General features: G+C 32.0%; 1 protein-coding gene across 12 annotated transcripts in view; it reads left to right on the forward strand.

Moving 5' to 3' along the window:
* LOC129320077 (putative pentatricopeptide repeat-containing protein At5g08490) overlaps positions 1–25564 on the forward strand; it is a 59676-nt gene that overhangs the window by 7273 nt on the left and 26839 nt on the right. For 3 of the 12 annotated variants that reach the window (XM_054965231.1, XM_054965233.1, XM_054965234.1), the window contains exon 4: positions 11123–11761. The exons of 2 other annotated variants lie outside the window; for them this stretch is intronic. The gene's annotated coding sequence lies outside the window, so the exon portion shown is untranslated. Of the gene's footprint in view, positions 1–11122; positions 11764–12047; positions 12696–13608; positions 13661–15709; positions 15763–16193; positions 16804–19395; positions 19623–25564 lie in introns of those variants that run through there. 7 more of the 12 variants (XM_054965227.1, XM_054965230.1, XM_054965235.1 and 4 more) reach the window with 7 other exon arrangements.

The raw sequence follows: 25564 nt of genomic DNA on the forward strand, positions 1-25564 counted from the left end.
TCTCATAGATAATGGAAGCAACCATGATTTTCTTGATTATGATTTGGCAAAGAAGCTGGGTTGGAGTGAAGAAGAAGATGGATGGTTGATGCAGTAGTTGCAGGGGCTGGAAAATTGAAAATATATGGAATCTGGAAGGCATTTAAATGGAAGATGGAAGGAGAAGACTTTGGCAGAGACCTTAGGATAATGAAAATACGCACTTACGATATTGTGTTGGACTAGGAATGGCTTAAAAGCCTTCATTATGCTTTTGGGATTATATTTCTGCTACTATGTATTTTTGGAATGATGGGAAAATGTGTGTTTTGCAGGCACAACCTGCATCAAAATGGCAAATGGTTGATTCCAACAAGTTGGAAATTAAGAATGGAGATGGATGCCAATTATTTCTACTCCAATTAGTAGAAAATAGTCAGTTTCAGTCTCAAATCCTTGCTGTGCAACCAGCAGAAACAATTCTAGAGGCTATTGGTGACCTTTTGGAAGAATTTAATTAACAATCTTTTTGATGAACCTAAAGGTCTGCCCTCTTTTAAGAAGGGTCATAATCACCTTATTCCTTTACAGGAAGGGACAGATCCTATTAATCTCAAGCCTTATCGTTATTCTTTTACCCAAAATGATCTTATTGAGAAAATGATGGGAGAGTTGCTAGCTACAGGAGTGATACAAGAGAGTAGCTCCCCTTTTGCTGTACCTATTGTGTTGGTAAAAAAGAAGGATGGCTCATGGCGCACGTTTATCGACTACCATGAGCTTAATAAGAAGACAATCAAAAATAGATATTCTTTTCCACTTGTGGAAGAGTTATTGGATGAATTGAGGGAAGCTAGATGGTTCACCAAGCTGGATTTGAGTGCTAGATACCATCAAATCTAAATGGAGCCTCAAGACACATTCAAAACAGCCTTCTGGTCTCACTCGGGTCATTATGAGTGGTTGGTTATGCTATTTGGCTTAACCAATGCTCTGCAACATTTCAGGGAGCAATTAACTCTATTTTTAGACCTTACTTGCGCCACTTTGTTCTTGTTTTCTTTGATGACATTTTAATTTATAGCCCAAAAATCATTATTTCATCAAGAGGAGCAAGTGTACATTTGCCAACAAAAGGTGGAATACTTAGGTCACATAATTAGTAATGGACCAGTGGCTATTGACCCTTGGAAAATTCAAGCAGTGGTGGATTGGCCTACACCAACTACTTTTAAACAACTGAGGTTCTTTTTAGGGCTTGCTGGGTACTATAGAAGGTTTATCAAAAGGTATGGACACAAATAATCAAACCCTTGACGGACCTTTTGAAAAAAATGCATTCAAGTGGCATGAAGAAGCTGCTGTCACATTCAAGAAGATGAAACAAATACTTGTTTTAGCACCTGTCTCATCTCTCCCAGATTTCAATTAAGACTTTGTAGTGGAAACGGATGCTTGTGGGAAGGGAATTGGGGCTGTCCTGCTTCAAGGAAATCAACCCATTGCATTTTTCAGCAAGGCTTTGGGTCCCAAACAGCTCCAGCTTGCAGTTTATGAGAAGGAATTATTGGCAGTTGTCCTAGCTGTTGAGCATTGGCATCAATACCTTGAAAGAAGGAAGTTTGTTATCAAAACAGATTAGTAAAGCCTTTGATTTTTGCTGGGTCAAAAGTTGAAGACCCCTTTTCAGATGTATTGGGTTACAAAGTTAATGGGGTATGACTACGAAATTCATTATGAAAAGGGGAATGATAACACGGTTGCGGATGCTCTTTCTTGACTTTCACGACCTCAATTACTTCAAATGGCTTTAGATATATCATCTCCAAAATTATTACACAAGCTTGAGGAGAGTTGGGAGTTGGATCCAAATCTCAAGGGCCTTATTTCTAAATTACAGAGACAAAATGGCAGTATTAAAGCCTATTCTTGGGATGGCAAATTCCTTCGAAGAAATGGGAAATTGGTGGTGGGGGAAAGTCTAGCTTTGAGGCAATTTATTCTAGAATGGTTACACGCTAGTGCTGAAGGGGGACACTCAGGAATACAAGCCACATATCAAAAAATCAAAGGGTTATTTTGGTGGAAGAAAATGTTACGAAATGTGCAGGATTTTGTCAAGAATTGTGACACTTGTACCCACTGTAAATATGAAACAGTAGCAAATTTGGGAGTGTTACAGCCACTACCAATTCCGAGTAAGGTGTGGCAGAGTGTTACCATGGATTTTATCGAAGGGTTCCCCAAATCAGGTGGGAAAGAAGTCATTCGGGTTTGTAGTGGATAGAATGAGCAAGTATGCCCATTTTATGGCTCTATCTTACCCATTTTCAACTTCTACGTTAGCTCAAGCATTCTTGGATAATATATATAGATTGCATGGAGCCTCGGTTGAAGTGATAAGTGATAGGGATCCAGTGTTTATTAGTAGTTTTTGGAAGGAGTTCCTCAAGGTGATTAGAGTGGAGCAAAAGCTTACTTCTTCCTACCATCCTCAAACCAATGGTCAATCCGAGGTGCTTAATTCATGTTTGGAAACTTATCTACGTTGTATGTGTTGGGAGAATCCTAAAGAATGGAGTAAATGGTTATCACTTGCTGAATGGTGGTATAATACTAGTTTTCATACTTCCATCAAGGCTACTCTCTATGAATTACTTTATAGGTAGAAACCTCCTCTATATATTCCTTATTTGCCTAGAACAACAATTGTTGAAGCTGTGGATAGGAGTTTTGAGGCAAGGGAACGCATGTTTGGAGTGTAAGGCATCATTTGCATAGGGTAGCGAGTTTAATGAAGCAAATGGCTGATTTGAAAAGATCTAATAGAGTTTGAAGAAGGTCAATGGGTGTTTTTAAAATTACAGCCTTATAGACAAATCTCTATTGCCTCTAGAAGCACTCAAAAGCTAGCACCAAGGTACCTTGGGCCTTATAAAGTGCTCGAGGATAGGGAACGTTGCTTGCAGACTGGAATTACCTCCTAGTTCTAGAATCCATTCCACTTTTCATGTTTCTCTCCTCAAGTTATGCCTTGACCCATCAGTGAAGCAAAGACCTCCACCTGATGAATGGCCAGAAATTCCAGATTTGTTATTTCCTGAGAAAATGCTGAACAAGCGAGTAGGAAGGAAGAAAGGAAGGATTATTACTGAAGTCTTAGTTTAGTGGAAAGGCTTGCTAGATGAGGAAGCTACATGGTTGTCTCAATTTAAATTTCAAAAGCAGTTTCCAGATTTTTCTCTTGTTGATCCTTGAGGGCAAGGATGTTGTGGAGGGGAGTATTGATATGAAAATATTAGGAGAATATAAGAATTATTGGGACAGGGGTATAAATGTTATTTCGGTTTTGTTACTCAGTTATTTAGTCTTAATAGTCCAGCCTTGTAAATACCTTACGTCCAGATGCGTGATGGTTGTTGATCTTCAGTAATGAAATGCACTAATTAGAAAAGTCTCTTCCAATAACTTTCCTTTGTTCTCTCCCTCTTGTCTACCTATCTTTCTTCTTCTCTCTTCATCTCTTTCTATCTTAACAAATAATGCTTCCCATATTTTCTATCAATTTCTCCTTGCGTCAAAGAACTCTCCTTTGGGAGGTAGGGAGTTGATAGGCTTCCAGCTGGGCAGGATCAAGTTGGCTAAACTTAGTTTCTGAGATCTAGGTGGCATCTTCATTTGAACAACCCTTTCAACAAACCAAATAATGGTGGAGGGTCCCTCAAAGGTAAGGACAATTTGGTCATCCATAATGGTTTCAATTTCTTCCATTGGCAATAAGATAGGTAGCAATAGCAGAATTGGCACTTGCGGAGGTCGAGTACTTGTATAATCATCAAAAAGCAAATGGGGAGGCTCAAAAGTTCCTCAGTAAGGCATAAGATCCTCCATATTAAAAATTAGACTTATAGCCATAGCAAGAGGCAATTCTAAAAGATAAGCATTAGGTCCTAATTTCTTTGTTATGTGAAAGGTCTAGAAGCTCAAGCATGTAGCTTTTTAAAAGCGTATTTAGGATAACGTTTTGGACGAATTCGAGCCATAACATGGTCACCTATATTAAAGCTTTGAAATCGGTGATGATTATTAGCAGATAATTTATATTGATCATTACTTGTTGCTAATTTGCGCCTAATTTCAGCATGTGATTCATGAAGGCGATGGGTAAAGGATTCTGCAAATTCAGAAGTGTGAAATGTCAACAGGATTGGTATAAAGTCAATAGGCTGTTTAGGATTAAAATCTTGAACAACTTAGAAAGGACTTTTGCCAGTGGACCTATTTCCCGAATTATTATATGCAAACTCGGCAGTGGTTAGAACCATATCCCAATGCTTTAGCTTGTCTTTGACTAAATTTCTTAGCAAATTACCCAGACTTCGGTTAGCAACTTCAGTTTGTTTATCTGTTTATGGGTAGAAAGTAGAAGAGAATTTTAATTGGGTACCAAAAAAGCTTTCATAGGGTTTTTCAAAAGTAGCTAACAAACTTAACATCCGTATCGGATACAATAGTAATACGTAACCTATGCAGATGCACAATCTCCTTAAAGAACAGTTTTGCAAGACGAGAAGCGTCTGTAGTCTTGCTACAGGGAATAAAATGGGCCATATTTGAGAATCTATCCACACCAACCAATCCAGAATCATAACCTCTAGTTGTTCAAGGCAATCCTAAGACAAAGTCCATACTCAAGTCTTTCCAAGGCACCTTAGGGATCGGCAAAGGAGTGTACCAACCGGTATTTTGTCTTCTGGCTTTAGAAGTTTGACAAGTTTAACATTGAGACACAATGTGAGCCACATCGTGCTTGAGGGAAGACCAATAGAACATGTCTTCGACTAATGTCACAATTTTATTAATCCCAAAATGACCAGCTAAACTTCCGGCGTGTAATTTTCAAACAAAAAAATCTCGTCTAGAAGTACGTGGGATGCACAATTTCCTTCTCTTTAAGGATGAAATCAACATGATCATGACGGTTACCATTGTTAACTTCTTGGTATATGATCCCAAAATCTGGCATAAAGCATAGTCTTCCTTTAGGTTTTCCAAACTAGCAACACTAACGCTCACAGTGTGCAACAAGTTGATCTGTCGGCTTAGAGTGCAGCCACTTTATTTTTTATTCCTAGACGATGCTTGACCATAAAAGTGAATCCCTGAATATACTCAACCCATTTAGCATGTTTAGCATTTAAGTGTTGCTAAGAGTTGATAAACATAAGTGCTTGATGATCAGAGTAAAGAACAATCTGTTGAGGAAGGAGATAGTATTTTTAATGCTCAAGAGATCTCACAGTTGCATAAAACTTGTTATCATAAGTAGAGTATTTTTGTTTTGCTTCATTGAGCTTTTCGCTGAGGAAAGCCACATGGTGACTTTCTTGGCTTGAAATACCTCCGATTCCTGTCTTAGATGCATCACAAACAACTTTGAAACACTTTGTAAAATCCGATAAAGACAAGACTAGAGTTTCAAAAAGCTTCTTGTTAATATCCTGAAAAGTTAAGGATGCTGTAGAAGTCCACTCGAATTTGTCTTGCTTTAAGCAGTCAGTGATATGAGCCATAATGGTACTGAAATTTCTAATGAAGTGTTTATCATAAGAAGGAAACTTTGTACTTCGTGGAGAGATTGTGGTTTAGGCCATTTTCGAATAGCTTGGACTTTCTCAGGGTCAGCTGCTAAATCCTTTTCAGAAACTATAAAACCCAAGAACATGACTTAATTATGAAGAAATGAGTATTTAGGCAAGTTAACATAAAACTACTCTTAATGCAAGGTGAGAAAAATTAACTCAAGATATTCCAAGTGTTCCTCTTTAGACTTGCTAAAGACTAGCATGTTATCAAAGTATACCACCAGGAATTTTCCTAAGCATGAGCAAAGGAGGTGAGTCATTACTCTCGCGAATGTACTTGGGGCATTTGACAACCCGAATTGCATGACAAGCCATTCAAACAATCCATCTTGCGTTTTGAAGGCACTCTTCTACTCATCTCCAGGTCTAATCCTGATCTAATGATAACTACTCTGAAGGTCAATCTTCGAGAACCAACTAGATCTGGATACCAAATCAAGTATGTTATCAAATTTAGGAATGGGAAATCTACACTTGATAGTAATCTTATTAATGGCTTTGCCGTTTACACATTTTCAAGAGCCATCTTTCTTTGGAGTCAAAAGAGTGGGTGTTGCATAAAGACTCATACTATGTTGGATATAACTTTTCTCCAATAGTCCATTAACTTGTTGGTTGAGTTCTTCCCTATCCTTTGGATTCATCCTATAATGTGTTAGGTTGAGGAGTTGTGAACTTGGAGTAAAATCAATCGTATGTTGGATATTCCTCATTGGTGGTAGCTCATATGGAAGCTCATTGAGGGTGATGTCCTAAATTCTTTTTAAGAGCTGTTGCAGTTCCCTAGGCGTTTTTTGTAGTTGTAATTGAAGCAATTCGTTGCGAGATCTTAAACACTAGAACAAGCACAAGTGTATTGTTTCTGCTTTTCCGCACAAACTATTTCTCTATTAAAAGGTGGAAACTTTGGCCTTTGGGCTTTGTACCTTTCGATTTACTCAGATATCAACCATTAGTGTTAGGCCTAGCAGGACGTAGCAAGATTGTCTTGTCATTATACTTAAATGTATATGTATTTTCCTGACAATGATTGATGAAATTGTGATCATAAAGCCAAGGTTAACCTGATAGAATGTGAGCAACATCCATCAAGAGAATATCATAAAGAACCTTTTCTTTATAGTCACCTAGTTGCAGAGGAATGCGACAATGTTAAGTGATTGGCAAAGAAGTTTTGTCGATTCACACAACTCAAAAAGGTTCTAGGTGAAGTTCTTTCTTGAGATTGAGTTGGGTTATTTCTTGACTAGAAATCACATTTTTAGAGCTCCCACTATTAATCACCAACTTGCAAGATTTGCCTCCACACTTCATAAAGGTTTGGAAAATACTAGTTTGCTTTCATGAATCACCAGGCAGAGGGACTGACAAAAAGCATCTCATAACTCCAACTCGACATGTCTCACACCCATGTTCATCAATGATGATGTCTTCATCAACATTTGAAGGACACTCAATTGGTTTCACAACGAAGTCAGCATCAGCATCATTCTCCTCATCCTTAAAAGGTGAGTCAATAATTAAAGCTCGTTATCGACACTTCGAAGCAATGTGACTATTTCAGTGACAACAAAAACTCTTAACAAGGGAGTTACTAGGGTGGGGAGCTTCAATAAGCTTAGAGATATTACTCTTGGACCCAGTTGTTTGAGCGGGTGCAGAGGATGTGTTAGGTCTAGATGTAGGTGTTCCAAATGGTCGCTCTATCAGATTTGAACTTCCTGCCTATCGAAACTGATTGTTCTGCAAGTCAGTACACCTAACAAAAGAGTATTGCAATAGAGACTTTACTTTTAAGGTCTTATGGTAATCTATCTCAAGAGACTTAGGGAAGTTCAGCTTAAGCTCCTTTTGTATATATGGTTGGAGTCCATTAACAAACCTAGTGATTGTGCGCCATTCTTCTTTATCCACATCACTTCAAATCATAAGGCCATTGAAACGAGATATATAGTCAGAAGCAGTGAAAACTTGCTTCAAGTTGAGGTACTTTTTGTACAATTGACTCTTGTAATGAAGCAGCTCACATTTCACTTTCAACTTTGCCTTCATTTCATCCTACACCTTAATTAGAGGATATCCCTATCGCTCATTGTTCTTTTGAACATTTTGTCAGTATTTTCCCGCAGAACCCACAAGCTTCATCTTTGCAAATTGAACTTGTTGGGTATCACTCATGTCATAGCATTCAAAGTAGTCTTTCATGTTGGCTAACCAATCTAAGAAAGCACTGGCATTTAATCTTTCATCAAATTCAGGGGCCTTAACTCTAACCCTTTTGGTGATGTCATCGGCATGCACCCCTTTAAAGTTTTCTCTACCATTTCGATGGATTGGTTGAGGTGGTCTATGATGATGTTCATTGTGGTCTTGACCATCCCAAGTATCATCGAAATCTTCAAATTGATTATTGATGAGTTCACGAGGAGAGGGTCTAATTCTTGAAACTTGGCTCTCCTTTGAATATTGATCTTTCTAACAACCCTTTAGTTACCTTTCCTGTATCATGTTTGTATTCCAACTGAATTGTAACCATAATCTCTTCAAATTTACTATTCATGATTTCCTTAAGTTCATCAATTTGTTGGTCCACATATGCCTTTTGAGTCCTCTCAGATTCCTTAATGTGATTTTAGGTGATTTGAAAGTTATTGGCCATGACAAATTTAAGGACAGTAATTTCTTGGTCAAGCAAGGCTTGCTTGTCATATAAATCACGAATAGTTATACAATGACAAGAGTGGTATTTTAAAGTGCATGGGTTTAGGATGGTTTTAGAAACCTTAAGGAAAAGGTTCCCAAGTTGTCTTCACCTAAAAAAGGTGAAGTTCCTTTTTAACAAAACTAATCCTCAGGAAATTTAAAATTCCTTGAGGATTGTATGTTAAAGAGGTAACAACCTGAGTGAAGTGTTCACAGTAACCTTCGAAGGTCAGTAACCTCACAAGGAAACTGTTAAAACTTTGACTAATTTCTTAACCCTGGTATAGGGTTGAACTGTGTGTGAGGTAAGTGTGTCCTAGGTTGGGAACAATGTTGTCAAGAGTGACAAATTAATAATGATAATGATCAATTAAATAAAAATATATTTTTTTAGAATATTAATCTAAACTCAATTTAAAAATTTAAATTGCATGCTAAAAAAGGACCAAACAAAAGATTTTAAATGAAGCATAAAAGGTAGAACAACCTCCTACTAATAACCATATAAGTAAGGTAAATGAGAGGGTCAATAGCTTTACCAATAAAGCTTTAAAAGCTTAGAAGTTATACTTTTACCCTAAATAATGCTTTGACTAATGATTTGGGACCCTTAAGTTGAAAGCACCTAAAAATGCAAAAAAATAAGATTGTTGGCGCTATTCACGTCAGCGTGTGGAGTCATGTGTAGGCGGTTTCACCGGTGCGTGGGGTGTGTGAAGACCATGCATAGGACACTCCATTGGCGTGTGGAGGTGCATGCGGATGAGGAAGAGGCGAGACTTCATGTTCTGACCGGATTCCTCCTCTCGAACATGGTGGTGGTGGTTTTAGTGGTCTGATGTTTGGAAGTGGGGGTTTCTGGGTAGGCAGTGTGAAATAGAGGGTCTGAGGTTTTTAGGCAAATTTTCTATGATTTTCAAGTAACGGAAACAACCAAGGAAGGTATAAACCTGACTCTGATACCAAATTTATGTAATACATGCTCTTACACATTTGCACAGGGTTGAATAGAGGGAAAGAGTAGAAAAAACCAGAAATAAAGAGGGAGAAATGAAGAAGATGAAGAACAAAATAGGGAGAGCAAGAGAGGGAGAGGCAAAAACACAGAGAGAGAGAGAGAAGCTATTTGACTACTCAATTGCAATATTTCATTCATCAAGGGTGTCCGATTACAAATGCATGATAATCTATTTAAACTAACTTTCCTACCTATTAAGGAAATCTTAATCACTTTTCTATATAAAGCTAATGTTCAGATTTCCCTTCTAACAAAATAACACAAAAAGAAACCTTAATACCATGTCCATATAAAGTGAGGTTTCAGATTTCCCTTGCAAAATATTAAATGAACATAAAGAAAACTTGTTTTTTTCTAGAATAATGCTTCCTATATTTTCTATCACTAAGTCAAATGTGTGAAGTTTTGGGGTTACTTTGTACATCTTGTTTAGTGGGGTACCACCTTTTTAGGCTTATAACTATCTGCTATTCATATATTAAGCTAACATCTACCTGTTTAATATCTATAATCTATGATCTATAAATAACAAAATAAGTGCATAATATATAAGTAATAAAGAGAAACATGAAGGCATGAATCTTAAATTGAATCAAGGTTTGAATTTGGTGGCCAAAGATTTTGAGTTACAGGCCTTAGATTTATCAAGTTAGGGGATCTTGACAGGAGGAGTGTTCAACTTTGTCAGATTCCTACTTCCAATCATCTATGCGCAACACCATTTGCTGCAAAAGTTGTTTTGGTTATGAAGGAACATATTGTTTTTCCATTTGATAACAACCTCTACAACTACCTTGTTCATTGGGAAGGTTTTCCAAATCATTATGATCACATTGCTTACTCTCCACATGGTCTCATTTTCCACTACCTTGTATATTGGGAAGGATCTCCAAATTAGTTGCTATTGGAAGGAATTCCTTGCATCGCGCTCTAGTGGAGTTACATCAACTTCTTTACTCTCTAGTGGAGAGTTCCATCAAGCAGGGGAGAAATGATGAAATATAAGAATAATGTATTTTGAAGAAACCTAAGTTAGTAGATTATTATTATTCTAGAAAGAAATAAGTTTTTTTGTATTATTTTAATATGTTTCCGTTATGTTATTTTAGTATTTTGTAAGAGGAAATCTTAACATTGACTTTATATGGAGATGTTATTAAGGTTTCTTTATTAGGCATTATAGCTTTAGTTTAAATAGAGAAGACTTTGCTCTTGTAAGGATGATTGATGAATGAAATATTTTGATTGAGTTTTCTTGTAGCCTTCCTCCTCTCTCTGCATTCTGCCTCTCCCTCTCTTGTTCCCCCTATTGTTCTGTTCTTCATTCTCATTTCTCCCTCTCTGTTTCTATTTCTCCCTACTCTCTCCCTTTGTTCAGATATGTGCAAATGTGTGTGTGTCTTACATCAATAAGACTTTCTATTACCTTTCTACTGAAGTTAAATGGTATTTATGTGCTAATAATATGTTAAAAATACTTAAATTGCTTATCTTCTGGTTGCGGTGAAAACATTTTTCAAAATGCCTTTATTAACATTCAGCTAGACAGCAAGCAATGAACTTTTCAAATCAACTGGTTGATTTGTCTGAATCCAGATACCTTACATGGTACTTAACTCATATGCGTTAAACTTCTTTTTTTTTCTTCTTTTTTTTCCATCTGTGTTTGGAATTCCTTTAACTTCTATCTTTGCTGGGAAATTTAAGTAATTCATGTCATATTTTTCGGGAGGTTATGTTTTCAGACTATTACATTGACCATCTATCTTAATCCTAGGTTATTGCCGAGAGGCGCTCTGGGGAAGAAATTGCTGGATTGAAGGAGTTATTCAAGATGATTGACACAGAAAACGGTGGAACCATAACTTTTTTTGAGTTAAAAGATGGTTTAAAGTGAGTGGGGTCTGGACTTGTGGACTCTGAAATCACAGATCTTGTGGAAGCGGTAAGGTGAACTGTTCAATTATTAGATTAATCTCTTATTGTTATTATCATTAGGTACAAGCTGGTGGCTTGATTATAATGAAGCTACTATAAAACAGATTTTTTCCCCTGCCAACAATGCAAAGCAGTTCTTTATGCATTTATTTGTTTCATTTGAAATGCACTAAAACTGAAATTTAACGGTGGTAAAATTAATAAATTCTCCCTCCAGTCCCTTATACAAGGTTTTCTAGACAATTTTCAAGAAAATTAAGAAAATTTGTTAGATTTCTTTATTTGTTCAAAAATATCCCGATATTTCAATTGTACCCTTATCAATTAAAGAGAACCTCATCATGCTTTTGTCAAATTGCGAGAAAGCCTTGACAATTATAGGGATAAAACTGTGACATCATTTGATATTCTGATTAGGCACTTTATGATTTTTGGATTAATTTTTTTATTTTTGGAAGGTACCTTATGTAACTGAATGAAGGGAGTATATAAAAGAAGGTTATGGATGGTAAAACTTGTTCCTCATATTTCACTCTCCATCCCATTTTGGGAGGATAGTTGTCTGGGGACATTTTATTGTTTTCTCACGGCAATGTTTGTTATTTCTGCATCTATCTTGATCTTGAGATGGTAGTGATTGTTGATGAAGGTTCATGTGACATTCGATATGTCTCAAAGCTTGATTCAATTTTCAAATTTAGCCAAATTGCCCGTCTTTTTCTTCCGTTGTAACACCAGTAAAGTATTTACTTAAATACTTGTAGGTGAGATTAGCACGAGAAAACAAAAGGACAGATTCCAAAATTTATTCACTGATTCAAACTTCAAAGTACTTTGGCCATATGATGGCATGATATCTGGAGTCTGAAGATTGGAAAGATACAAACTAGAGACTTGGGGATGGTTAAAATTATACTCTCCCACTAGTATTATGGGGTACAAGGGAAAACAAAGTAATTCTGATTTAGTGTATCCTGACTTAGACTTCGACCGTGGAGATGGATGCAAATAAAACTCTCTTTGATAGCCTTTTCTTCTTCTTCTATGTTTAGTTCAGCTATTGCAGGCTCTTCTTTCTCTTCCAAAATAGTTAATCGAGAAAAAAATTGTTGAAGGGGTTTGGGACTTGGTATATGATTTGAATTCCATGGTATGGGACTTGAAGGAAAGCTAGAATCTCTTGACTTAGAGGCTGAAAAATTATAGTGGTGATTGTGTGATACAATTGATTTACAATGAAAAGAGGGTTTAACTATCTCAAGTTTAGGTCTTGTATATTGCCTCCTCTCATGGAGTTTAGATATTGTCCTCTTCACGCCAATACCTTTTTGCTACTTCTGCTTGTGTCGTGCAGTCTAATGGACCTGTTAATCATTGTATGACTTCTTTGACTGAATCTATATTTGACTGAACAAATATTGTTGATGGTTTGCTAAGAATTGCACCTTGGCCTGGTGGCTTTTCCATGGTTCTAATTTTATTTGATAATTAGATTTATAGTCACATTTAACTAGAGATGGTAATTGGGCTAAGCTAGATGGGCCAGTACAAATAAGCCTGAAAAATTTTGGAGCCAGGCTTGAGAGTTTTAAAGATATTCTTTTCTTTAAGCTTATTCGAGTTGTCTGGATAAACCTAAAGAAATTTGAGTCAAGCCCAAATCTGAATGGGTTTAGCCTGAATACTTGAATTCCTTTTTTATTATGAATAAAATAATATAAAAATTCAAAATATTAATTTTTAAAATAAAAATTGAAATTAGATAAAAAATAAAGAATACAATAAATAATATTTAACAATCTGATGGATTAGGGTCGGGTTTGACTATATGGGCTTCTTTTATGTGGTAAGATATTTAATCTCGATCTGAATAAACCCAATCCAAATTGAGCTCGATCCGAATAGGCCGGCCTACTATTGGCTCTACCTACAACTTTCATGATTAGACTATGGTCAACTATAGAAAGCCATTTTTAAACACAAATTCAATGACTAAATAAGAATGTTTTTGCCAACATTAGGGACCTTTGTTGTTTGTAATGTTCATATGACCTTCAGCGTTTTGATTCAATTCTTTTCATCCTTGGAAGAGAAAGGCCACTGTATGTCAAGAACAAGAAAAATTGGGGGGGGGGGGACAGGAATTGGAATGTTGAATCAGAAGGAGAACGACCTATAAGAAGAAAGAGATTTACATTTTGAATTTTTGGTACATGCTTGCTAGATTGTTTTAACTGAAATTATATGAAAGGCACTAAATTTATGAGAGTCAAATTGAATATTTGACTGTTGTGCTTGAAAAATAATGTGCATTTTATTGTGCAGGGTCTTGTTGACCACAGATCAAGAAATTAGGCTGTGTTGTCTTTTAAGCATGGTATTCATTTAGTTTCATGTTATAAGATGTTTTTAACTATCTCACATAAATAGAAAAATAGTTAAAATTAATTGACGTCCTTAAAAATTTGTTAATTTTTTGGAGTCAGCACCTTTATTTTCTTCTCATGGGCAATTTATGTACAATGAAATTGATTACTTTTAAGATTTTATAAAATTCCTTTTAACTTTAAATATAGATTCTAACAAAATGTTTTGTAACACATTGTTTTCTGTGACCTCCATTATATACAGCACAACAGTTTCCTCTCAATTCAGATTCTTCAAAATGCATCAAAATGCAAGAGAGTAGCTTTTTTAATATGCAAATTAGTTAACTAGCTTCTACATTTAAAACTGAAAGTATTTAAAATTACTCTCTATGTTTTTTAGTTAGAAGTCATTTTTAACATTTTATCAGAATTAAGAAAAAACTTTTAGTTAGAAGTCATTTTTAACATTTTTAACATTTTTAACAAAAAAATTATATATATCTATATATATAAATATATACACACACGAGTTTTAAATTTTAATTCACATAAATTAGTTTACATTTTTTAACTTATCTTGTAAAGAAATTAAAAAAAATTGTTAAAGAGCGAAAATACACTACAACTTTTTCTTCAAAAACAACTGCAATATTTTTAAGTAAACAAAAGTGTAAAAATACTTATAAACTTATTTTAATGAGTTCAATAATCCCCATTTCAATAAATTTAACTAATGTTCATTAAAAAAGAAGCAAACATAAAGTATAAAAATACTAAAAAACTTTTTTTAATACTTTTAATATCCTTAAATTAACAATGGTATATAGCTATCTATTAATTTTTATAAAAGGACACATTTGCCTCTTAGACTTATTCGGACTAGCTCAATTATCTAAATTGTTAAATTTTATTTTATTTTTAAGTTAATTTTAATTAAATTTTTATCTTAAAAAATTAATATTATTATTTTTTATCTAATTTTAATTTAATTTTATTAATAATAATAAAGAATTTGAGAATTCAAATTAAGGGTATTTAGTTTTGTGTTTGACCCAAATTTTTTCAGAATTATTTGTAAACATAATACTTTACACATTTGTTTGTTTCGTTTGAAACGCGCTAAAAGGTAAATCTGTAATTAAAAGGGTGGTACATTTAGTAAATACTCTTGCTCTATTTATAAAATGTGTTTCTGACAATTTTCATGCAGATTAAGAAAACAAAAAGACAGATTCCAAAATTTATTCAGTTATTCAAACTTCAAAGTATTTATGTTGGTAAAAAAAAAAAACTTCAAAGTATTTTACTCTAGGGTTTATTTGGATTGCCTGAATAAACTCGAAGAAATTTAAGCCAAGCTTGAACCTGAATGGGCTCAAAATTTCTTTTTTATTATTAATAAAATAATATAAAAATTAAAAATATTAATTTTTTTAAAATAAAAATTAAAATTATATAAAAAATAAAAAATAAAATAAAATAATATTCAACAATACATGTATTTTGGCCAGCCCAAAAAAACCCGAGACATTAAGGTTAAACTTGGCTATATGAGTTTCTTTTATATGGTAGGATATTTTAAGCTTAATACGAATAAGTTTAGCTTGAATTGAGTCCGATCCGAATGAACTCGACCCACTCAAATTAACGGTTTTGCCTACAACTTTCGTTATTAGACTATGATCAAGTATAAAAAGCTATTTATAAACACAAATTGAATGACTAAATAAGAAAATGTTTGTGCCAACCTCAAGGACCTTTGTTGTTTGTAATGCTCATATGACCTTCAGCTGTTTGATTCAATTCTTTTCATCCTAGGAAGAGAAAGGCCACTGTTTCTCAAGAACAAGAAAAATGGAAAAAAAAAAAAAAAGGAATTGGAATGTTGAATCAGAAAGAGAACCACCTATAAGAAGAAAGGGATTACATTATGCATTTTTGGTACATACTTGCAAGATTGTTTTAACGGAAATTCTAAGAAAGGCACTAAATTTATGAGAGTCAAACTGAATATTTGACTATTGTGCTTAAACATACTGTGTATTTTGTAATGACAGGGGTCTTGTTGCCCAGAGATCAAGAAATTAGACCGTGTTGTCTTTTAAGAATGGTATGTATTTAGTTTTATATTATAAGATATTTTTAACTATCTCACGTAGACAGAAAAAAAAAAAGAGTTAAATTAGTTGCGGTCCTTATAAATTTGTTCATTTTTCAGAGTCAGTACCTTTATTTTCTTCTCATGGACAAATTATGTATAATGAAATTGATTACTTTTATGATTTTATAAATTAATGCCTTTTAACTTTAAACATAGATTCTAACAAATGATGTTTTATAACATGTTTTCTGTGACCTCCATTGTACACACCACAATAGTTTCCTCTCCTCCATTCAGATTCTTCAAAATGCAAGATGTAATATTCTAAGTTCTCTCATTAGTAATTATCAGTGTTTCCAAGGGGTAATTTGGTCAATTTAGATAAATTGTTATTTAGTGAGGTTTATGGAGACTAATATGATTTTTGAATCTTTGGACAGCCTTAGAAGAGAACTAGGTGGAGATTCAAGTAGGCCATGACACGGAAGGGAGTTTAAAAATTTTGTGGAGTTTTCTATGCCATGCACTGCGGCGCACATGCAAAATTTGCACTTATCAAATACAAAAAACAAATCGAAAACAAAGAGAAAAAGACAAATACCAAGAGAGTGATGGAGAAAAGCTTTTGGTATACTAGGGCACGATCCCTAGGCTACTTTGAGGGCATTTGAAGCTTAAATCACCATTAGATAAGTTGTACATCTTCTCTTCTCCCTCTTTTATGCAAAAATCTGAACATTTGGGGTAATGGGGGCTTTGATTTCAGTTCCCTTGTGTTTAAACCGAACCCATGGGTTTATTTAAAATCTTGAGGAGTTAAATCTAGCTTCTAAACTTAATTTTATGAGTTTTATGGTGATTGATAATTTTTGGTAAGGTTTGGACGAACCCTAAGTATAATTTGAGGATTTTGAGACAATGTTAAACATTGATTAGCGAATTTGGTATGTTGGAACGTTTAATAGGATGGTTAGAGTGTGCGGAAATGGTTGGTATTGTAAGAAAAAGAATTTGAGTATTTTAAGAACTTAGAACCTAGTGAATTCAGAGTTATCCAGAGTGATAATTGACAATTGTCACTTATTGGTGTAGATTGAGCGTTGCTCAAGTCTTATCGTGCATATAGAACATGTAGAGCTAACGTTAAGCCACGGTAATCCTTTTTGTGCGACAAAAGGTTGAGGTAACCATATAGTTTATTGTGTTTATTAACTATTATAACTGTATAGAAGTAATTTTAAATGATAAGATGTGGTTTTTAAGGGTTTTGTGCATAATTTGACATTGTAAATGATTTTTGCATGAAAAAGTGTTTTGTAAATGGTTATTGTTTCTAATTGAAATGTATATACTATGTATATAAGTGCGATGTGAAAATGTGATGAAAAGTAGTGAAAATTATAAAATAGTATGATCATAGGAGGTGGGAGTTCACCCAAGATATGTGGAAATATGTGTGTATGGAGATATGTGAGTGAAAAATTCATATAGTCGGGCTGACACCATGGGACATCTGATGCAGCATTATATGAGACTGTTACCATGGGACATCCGTGCAGTCTGGCAACTCCCTAATACCCATTAGGGTGCGGTTAGGAGTTAACGACACCTCTATCATAAGTGTGTGAAGAGAGAAAAACCATAGTCCGTAGACGGGTTAAATTACCTTTGATCGGGTATTTCTACCACTGAAAGTGTGCTTGGGTCAACAAGTAGTTGAACCAGGAGAGCCTATAGTTTCATGTCAAGGAGCATTGGAGTTCAGTCGTTAGATGATTATGCTAGTATAAAACTAGTGTTTTGTTGAGAAGAGATACATATATCTCATAATTATGGTTTGTTATTAGTATGGTTTCGATACTTTTTCATGATTATTTGTAGTAATAATCCTTTAATGAGTTATATTGGTTACTGAGACGTTTATCTCACCCCGTGATTATATTTTACAAGTGAAAGCTCTAATAGGGGCAAGGAGAAGGAAGGGGTATTTAAAGAGTGAAGAGCATCATTATATAGTTCTTCCCTTTTTTCTTTTTATGTTGTAACGAATATTGTCACTAAATATTGCCAACTTAGGAACATGACATTATTTGGGTATCATTTGTATGAATTTGTGATAAATGTGTATATCTTGGTTCAAGAATGGTGTTATAGATTAGGTGTGTGCTTGGCCAAGTTGCTTATATGTGATTTATATATATATATATATATATATATTAAGTGTTTTGAGTATCAAAATAACCAATTGATTGATGTGTTGAATTTTGTTTACCCCATTGTGTTTTTGTCCAATGAGGCTTTGGTGGTTATTTTGAGCGTGATTGCTTAATTGTGTGATGTGAATGGATTATTATGTGATGTGTGGTCCATTTGAGGTGGCCAAGGTGTCTCTGGGGCTAATAGCATTGTGTATTGTGAGTTGGACACTATAGTATGTGTTATGTTGTGAAAACGAACCATTTTGGATTTAGGTATCCATCTTTTAAACGGATGATTGTTTGAGTGTAAGACCGGTGTCATTAGCTAAAGGGCTCAAAAAACTTCATGTGGACACTTGAACTGTTCAAATCGAATGTCGGATGGCGAAATGGCACGCTCCGAAAGTTCGGAGAGATGCCATGTGCGCGCCGCAACGCATGTTTGTTGTGCCGCGGCGCATTAGGCTATCGAGGGACTTGTCCCTCTGTGCCATCCACCGCGGCAGACGGACCAATATTTGTTAAAAAATAGCGTTTAAGCTAGATTTTATTATAGTTTGTTTTTCATGCTTTCGTATTTGCTCTTAATCGATTTTTAACCATGGTTTGAACTCAAACAATATTTTAAAAAGGGTTTTCTTGGGATCCCAATGTTTTAACTAATTACTTTTAAACCCTTGAATTGTGATGACTTCTTTAGAGGATTTTATTTAATCCGACTTATCACAATAATGTGAGTGTTATCCTAGTAATATCAAAGCGAACATTATACAAGAAAAAAGTAGCTTTTTTAATATGTAAATTAGTTAACTAGCTTCTACATTTAAAATTGAAAGTATTTAAAATTACTTTTTATATTTTTATTTATAAGTCATTTCTAACATTTTCATCAAAATTAAGAAAAAATTAAATTTTATTAACTTTATCTAAAAATTCAACAAGTTTATAATTTTACCCTTATTAAATATATCTATTTTAAATATCATACACTCTAGCAGTTATTAACTTTCCTAACATTTAATAGAAGTAAAAAGATAAAACTGAACATAATAATCATTGAAATGGCATCTAAATAGAATCATAACAAATATTCTCTTTGTATCTTATAAATAGGACTAAAGGAATAATACATATAAATATTCCTCAAACTTGGCAGAGAAGTTCACAATATTTTAAGACAAATATTCTTTTTTGTTTTCATATTCACTACATAATGAGAATTAATTACATCCTCCACGGTATAGAGATCATCACATGAATATGAAACTTGAAGACTCCATTTCTGAGTGAGCTGTTATTGATGATGCAATTGTGTCCACCATAGAAGGAAGCATGTTTGAGATCATAGAATCATTGTTTTCTGTGTCCAAATTCTCAAGATCTTTGTATTTCTAAACATCATCTGAACTTGACTTTTTATTTATAATTTCATAAAAACATGCAGGACCAGGAAAAGCACGAGAGATTTTTGATGAATGAGGATTATTCAATTGAAATTGATCCATGTTGTTGCTTTCAAGATGTGATTGAGGAGGTTGAGGCAATATTTGGGAAGAACATGCCATTTGAATTGACTCCATTCTTAATGGTTCTAACCATGTGTCCTTCTCAGTACAACGATTCTTGTAGCTATTATTGTTCTTGTAAATCTTACACAGAACCCAATCATCCAACTGCAGAAGTTGAATACGTACATAAACAATATCAATATCATTTAGAGAAAGGGAAATTTTCAATTTAGTGTAAACCTAATAATTAAAAACACTACAAAATTTACAAATGAGAACTATATGCTCCTTTTGATGGTTCTTTATGTAAGTCATCTTCTAAAAGAAATTGTTAATTCTTTTTTCAAAAAAAAAATTACATCGTATGAAAATATGGACCATTAATTACCTTCTTTCAATTTTAATGTTTTTTTAAAATTTTTTGAGTTAGTTAAAATATTGCATACTCCTCCGATCTCATTTATAAGAAAGTGAGAGACAATTTTTCTTTTGTATTAATTATAAGACATGTCATCAATTTTCTATCACTAGTTTCCCTTTTTACCCCATTAAATGTTGATGAGAAAACAAAATTTAAAGTATGTGCCTCCTCCGGTCCTATATATTAGGTGCTTTCTAAAAGCACAATCTGGTTCAATTTACAAGTCGCTAGTTGATGAGATTGTTTTGTTTTAAATTAAAATTCCTAAACTAACCTTGAAAAGTAAGAGAGAGAGACATAAAAATAATATTATATGGTTTGTTTATTTTTTACTTTTTACTTGAAGGTTATGTTTGAAATTTTACTTATTTTTATTCTTTGTACTTTTGTTATATTGGTATTGATGATGTTGGCATAAATGAGTTATAAATAGGACTAGAGAAAATATATTTTAATAAGGGCAAAGTTGAAATTTTATTAAATTTTTAGAAAGAATTAATGAGCTAGTTTTAGGATTTGTTGGAATGAGAAGAAAATAGAGAATGAGAGAAAATTAAAAGAGAAAACTATAAGAAAAAGGCATTTTTTACCCTTATTTTCCTCTCATTTCCTTCTTGAAGAAGAGAAAAACTAAAGGAAAAAAAATTAATGTTAGGGAAAGAGAATGTCATTATATTCTAATTTCATCCCTTAATTACCTCTTATTTCAAATAGAGGGTTAAGGTTTTCTTTAGTTCTTTAATAAAATATATTAAAAGTTACTTATAAACAGAATCCGATGTTATATATAAGAAATGAGCTTTTTCAAAAGATGATGCATCTCATATGGATAAAATGAAAAACTTTTTTTTTTCCCGAACACTATCAATGATTCAACTAATTCTTTTTAATTTCAATGAAGTAGTTAATTGCAAATTATTTATATATAGAACTCATTATATTACTAACTTTCATATCCAAAGAACTAGTTCTTGCATGTGTTATCTCATCCAAAAAATACTCACGCATGATCCAATTGGACTTCTTACTCTATTGATGAGTGCCTTCATAATAAACCAAAGTTCTCCATTTTTCAATTAAAGTTGTTCCATCTTCTGAATGAATTGATTGATATTTTTTTGTTGCCTTCCAGTACCCATCTATTATTGATCGTTTTGGCCTCTTTCCATTTTTATATTTTCTATCTCTTGATGAGAAAAAGTACCACTCATTTTGTGATTCGTAGTTCCTATATTGTCATGTGCTTATAATTAATTAATATATAAAACACTATTTATTTATTCATGTGTTTGTTATATTTCACAACAAGAATGATCCATTATTATTAACCATGAATCATGGATAATATAACTTTCAATTCCTAATACTTAAGGAAGTTATTCGTTTAGTCCCTCAAGTTTATTTTCTATTATTTTAGTTTTTAACATTTTATAAACTTATTTAAGTAGTCCTTTGTTTTATATAACATCATTAAATTATGCTTCCATGACTAATGGAATAATGATGTGGCATCCATGTACATTAATAATGTGGTAAGCAAGAATAGTGGCTCAGATTTTCAATTTACTGATCACTTTCTTCCTTAATGTTATTGATCTAATCCTAGCCTAATATAGATTTCAAATTTTGATTAGGTTTGGTTCTTGTCTACTTTAGTTGCCATGTATTTTTTATTCTAAAACTTTATCCATTATACTTTTAAATATTTTGATATAATATCTTGTTTATTTTGCTGTTTGGCTTTCTGCTCAATTTTTATATAACTCATCATAATTTTAAGAAGTCAGCACAAAAAAATAATGAAGTTTATGCACAAGTTAATCATTGTTAAGTCCTTATGGTCATATTTAAATATATAGAAACCAACATTGTAAATAGATGAAACTTGAAGGACTCAGAATAATGGAAAAAAAAATATAAGGACTAGAATGAAAATATGCTGAAAATATGGGGACTAACAATTATATTTTTGCTTAAAACAAAACATAAAGCACTTTTAAAAAAAATTAATAAAATATATTGAATCATAAAAAAAAGATATAAAGAAACTTACTGGATAGCTGCTGAGGATTGAACTTATAAATTTTAACATCGATGATTGGGTTTGGTTCTAACGACTCATTTGTCACTTTCTTCCTCAAATAGGCCATGATCAGCTCTTGTTCTGTGGGACAAAACTGGAATCCACTTGGAACCATTTGCCAAAAATCATTAATATTATTGTTTTCACATATTAATCTTCCACTCTCACTCTCTCTTATTTTCAAAAAATCGTTCATGTTTTGATCACTAAGCAAAGAAGATGATGAAATTTTCCTCTTGTTCATCGTACGTACGTGGTTGAAATTCGCAAACAATCTGCAACGCAAATTAAAGATTAGGATTAAAATGATGTGTTTTGTTTTATAATGTAATTCAAAGCACATAAGAGAGGTATATTAAATAAATAAACTAATAACCTTTTATCAATAAATAAATGAACTAAAAGTTTTAGGTGCAGTTTGTTCATAATTAAAAAATAAATCATTCTTGAAATAGTTTAGAGATTTTATAAAAAAAAACAAATATTATATTATGTTTGATATAATAATAAAAAATATTATGCTTTAGATATTTGTAGACTTTATGAAATATTTGTGATCTCTCACGAAAAAATAATTTATTATTTAATTATTTTATGGCACATTCTCTCTCATCTACCATATCAAATTATTTTCAGAAACTATTAAAAAATTAAACAAACAACATAACATTTTATAAAATAGATTTTTTATCCAAAAACAATAAATGTTTTTTTAATGAAAAAAATCCTAAACAAACGGGTATTAAAAGGGTGCCATTCCTCTCTCAGAAACCCTTCAGTTTTTCATCCATCTTCTCCTTCATTTTGATTTTTAGAATTTTTTTATATTTTTAAATTGGATTGCTTTTTTATTTTGGAATTAATTATGGTGGGGGAGAAGAAATTTTGGAAGGGATGAAGATTTCAGGAAATTCGTTCCAGACGTGCTCGCTTCTGTGGAAAATTTTTGAAAGGGGCATTGCAGTCTTTTCACTTTTAAAATAATTAAAATAAGTATAAAAATAATTTGGTATTATCATTTTCAGTGCATACCAAACAAAAATATAATAATCATAAGTACCAAAGAACCTCATACATACACATCAATAAGATTATCATATTAATAATAAAATTTGATCCTATAACTTTATGAGTTACAAATTAAATCCTTATTCAATCGACCAACTTTTATTGGTGGTATTATAGGGTTTGAATTTTTGACATCTACTCACGCCAAGCCATGTATCATTCTTATCACTTGAGCTAGTCTCATATGTGTTATTTCAATTTTTGCTATTTTATTTATCAAAAAATATTTTCTTTTTTAATTTGTTCAAAACATTTTTTTCAAACAAAGAAAGGTTATTGACTCAAAAATAATAATTCGATTATTCCCTCTATATAATATGTAACACAAAAGATGGACAAACTATTTGAATGCAAAAAAAACATTTAAAAACAGAGAAGAGAAAAAAGAAATATTTACTTGATCAGTTGATCGATTGCCTGGTCAATTGCTTTTGATAATATTTGTTGTGTTTGTTTCTCCCTTAATTATAGATTAAGTCTTGAAAGGAAAATAACAATAAAAACAAAAGATCCTCCTTGATTATCTTTTATTTCTAAAATTATTTGAGTTTTGAATTTTAATTCAAATAAATCATATTTAATTATTTTTATTTATCTTTTAAAGAATGCAAATATAACTATAGAAGGCTTTATAAAAAAAATATTCAGTTTGTCATGGTCCTTTTTCTTGCTGGGAATTTCCTTTGAAAAATAAACAAAAAGTCCACAAAGTCAAAATTGGCCAAAAGAAGTCTGCAAAGTCAAAGACAATCTTCATCAAGGAATTCAAAAAAAAAAAATTGCAAAAAATAAAAAAAAATATAAGTTTAAAGAAGTCTACTAAAAAAATTATCTGGAATTAACTAAACAAAAAATATATTAAAAGAGTTAATTATTTCATCTTTGAAATTGTGCTGCAAAATTTAAATTTAAATAAAAAATTATTTTATCAATCTGAGCACGATTTTTTGAAGATTCCTATTTAAAAAAGAATCAAAAAGACCAATCTTGAAATTAAGGTATATTGACTCTAATAGATTTATTATTACTCCTAATTATATATAAATTGAATTAACATAATTTTAAAACGTCGGATACATCTTAAGATTAAGAATGGAATATGCTTCAAATATTGACTTTTTGATTTTTCTATATTTTTATGAAAGGGAAAGACTTAAGTACTAAGTGTTGAAGAAATTTCTTAGGTACACCTAATAGATCATGTTACTTATACTCTCTCTAATAAAAATATACCAAGTCATATTATTTTAATTCAATTTAGCAATCCATTAATTTATAATATTTTAATTTTTACATTTTAATCCTTGGTCTTATATATTGATTTTTTTTCAATCAAATAATAAGTAAATTTTAAAATATTAATAATATTAATATCAAAAATTTGTTATAGGATTATTAAGTATATACCTTTTCTTTTCAAAAGTCATATAAATTTAGTTTATATCTTTTCCTTATTTTAAGTTTCTTCCTAGACCAATGTTTCCTTCTTCCTGTTTTTTTTATTTTTTAAGTTCAAGAAGTTCATTGTCATTGTGGTTGTCGTCGTGATGCAATTTTTTTTAATAATTGTAAATGTTTTTTACACAATACTTTGTGCTAAGTCCCAGTTGGACTTAATTAAGTGCGGGCGGTGAGGTCAAGTAAGTTGAAAATTTAAAATATATATATATATATATATATTAAAAATTGGCTCCAGGCAGTATTTAGACAGATAGATTTAAATTTCAATTTAAAATTAGAATTTTTCTTTTAAAAGTATACATTTAAAATCTACGTATTTAATTAAAATATTTTGTCTGAATAGTATAAAATTTTTTTAGGGAAAGGCAACCTGCAAGTTCTTTTAGTTTTTATTGATTTTGAATTAGAATCTTGTAATTTATTTTGATTTACTTAAACCTTATAATTTAATAAATTAAATATATTAGTCCAAACAGTTAAGAGTATTAATAAATGATTAAAATTTTCACAGCACAAACAATTTTAAAATTTATAGAAAATTTTATTTAACGGTTTTTAGCCAAAAAAATTGATTTAATATAATTTTTATATTTTTATTAATTTTTTATGATGAATACACACACACATATATATATAAATTATTTAGAAAACATAACCTAATTATATAAATTTTGAGTTATAAAAATTATGTAATCAAATCTAAAATTATATAATTTTTTAATAAAAATATAAAAGTGTATAATTTTATTTTTTAAAGAAATAATTGAAGGATTTTAATCCTTAGGAATTAACATATTTAATCAATCAAATTATATAGGCTTGAATAAAACAAAGTAAATTACATGGATCTAATTAAAAATTAAAAAAGACTGTAAAGACTCGCAAATTAATTTTTCCAAAATTTTAAAGGCATCAGAGGAATAAGTTGAGTCTCAAAATAAAAAGAGAGATTGAAAATAATGAGTTTATCTTTTTTATTTCATTGATGAGAAACGAAAATAAAAAATCAGAAAAGAAGTGATAGTTATAGAAGTAATAATAGTAAAACCGTGAAAAAGAAATATGAGAGTTG

The sequence above is a fragment of the Prosopis cineraria genome, unplaced genomic scaffold (genome assembly GCF_029017545.1).
Source record: "Prosopis cineraria cultivar Desert tree isolate PC_DT_omini unplaced genomic scaffold, ASM2901754v1 PC9, whole genome shotgun sequence".
NCBI lineage: Eukaryota > Viridiplantae > Streptophyta > Magnoliopsida > Fabales > Fabaceae > Prosopis > Prosopis cineraria.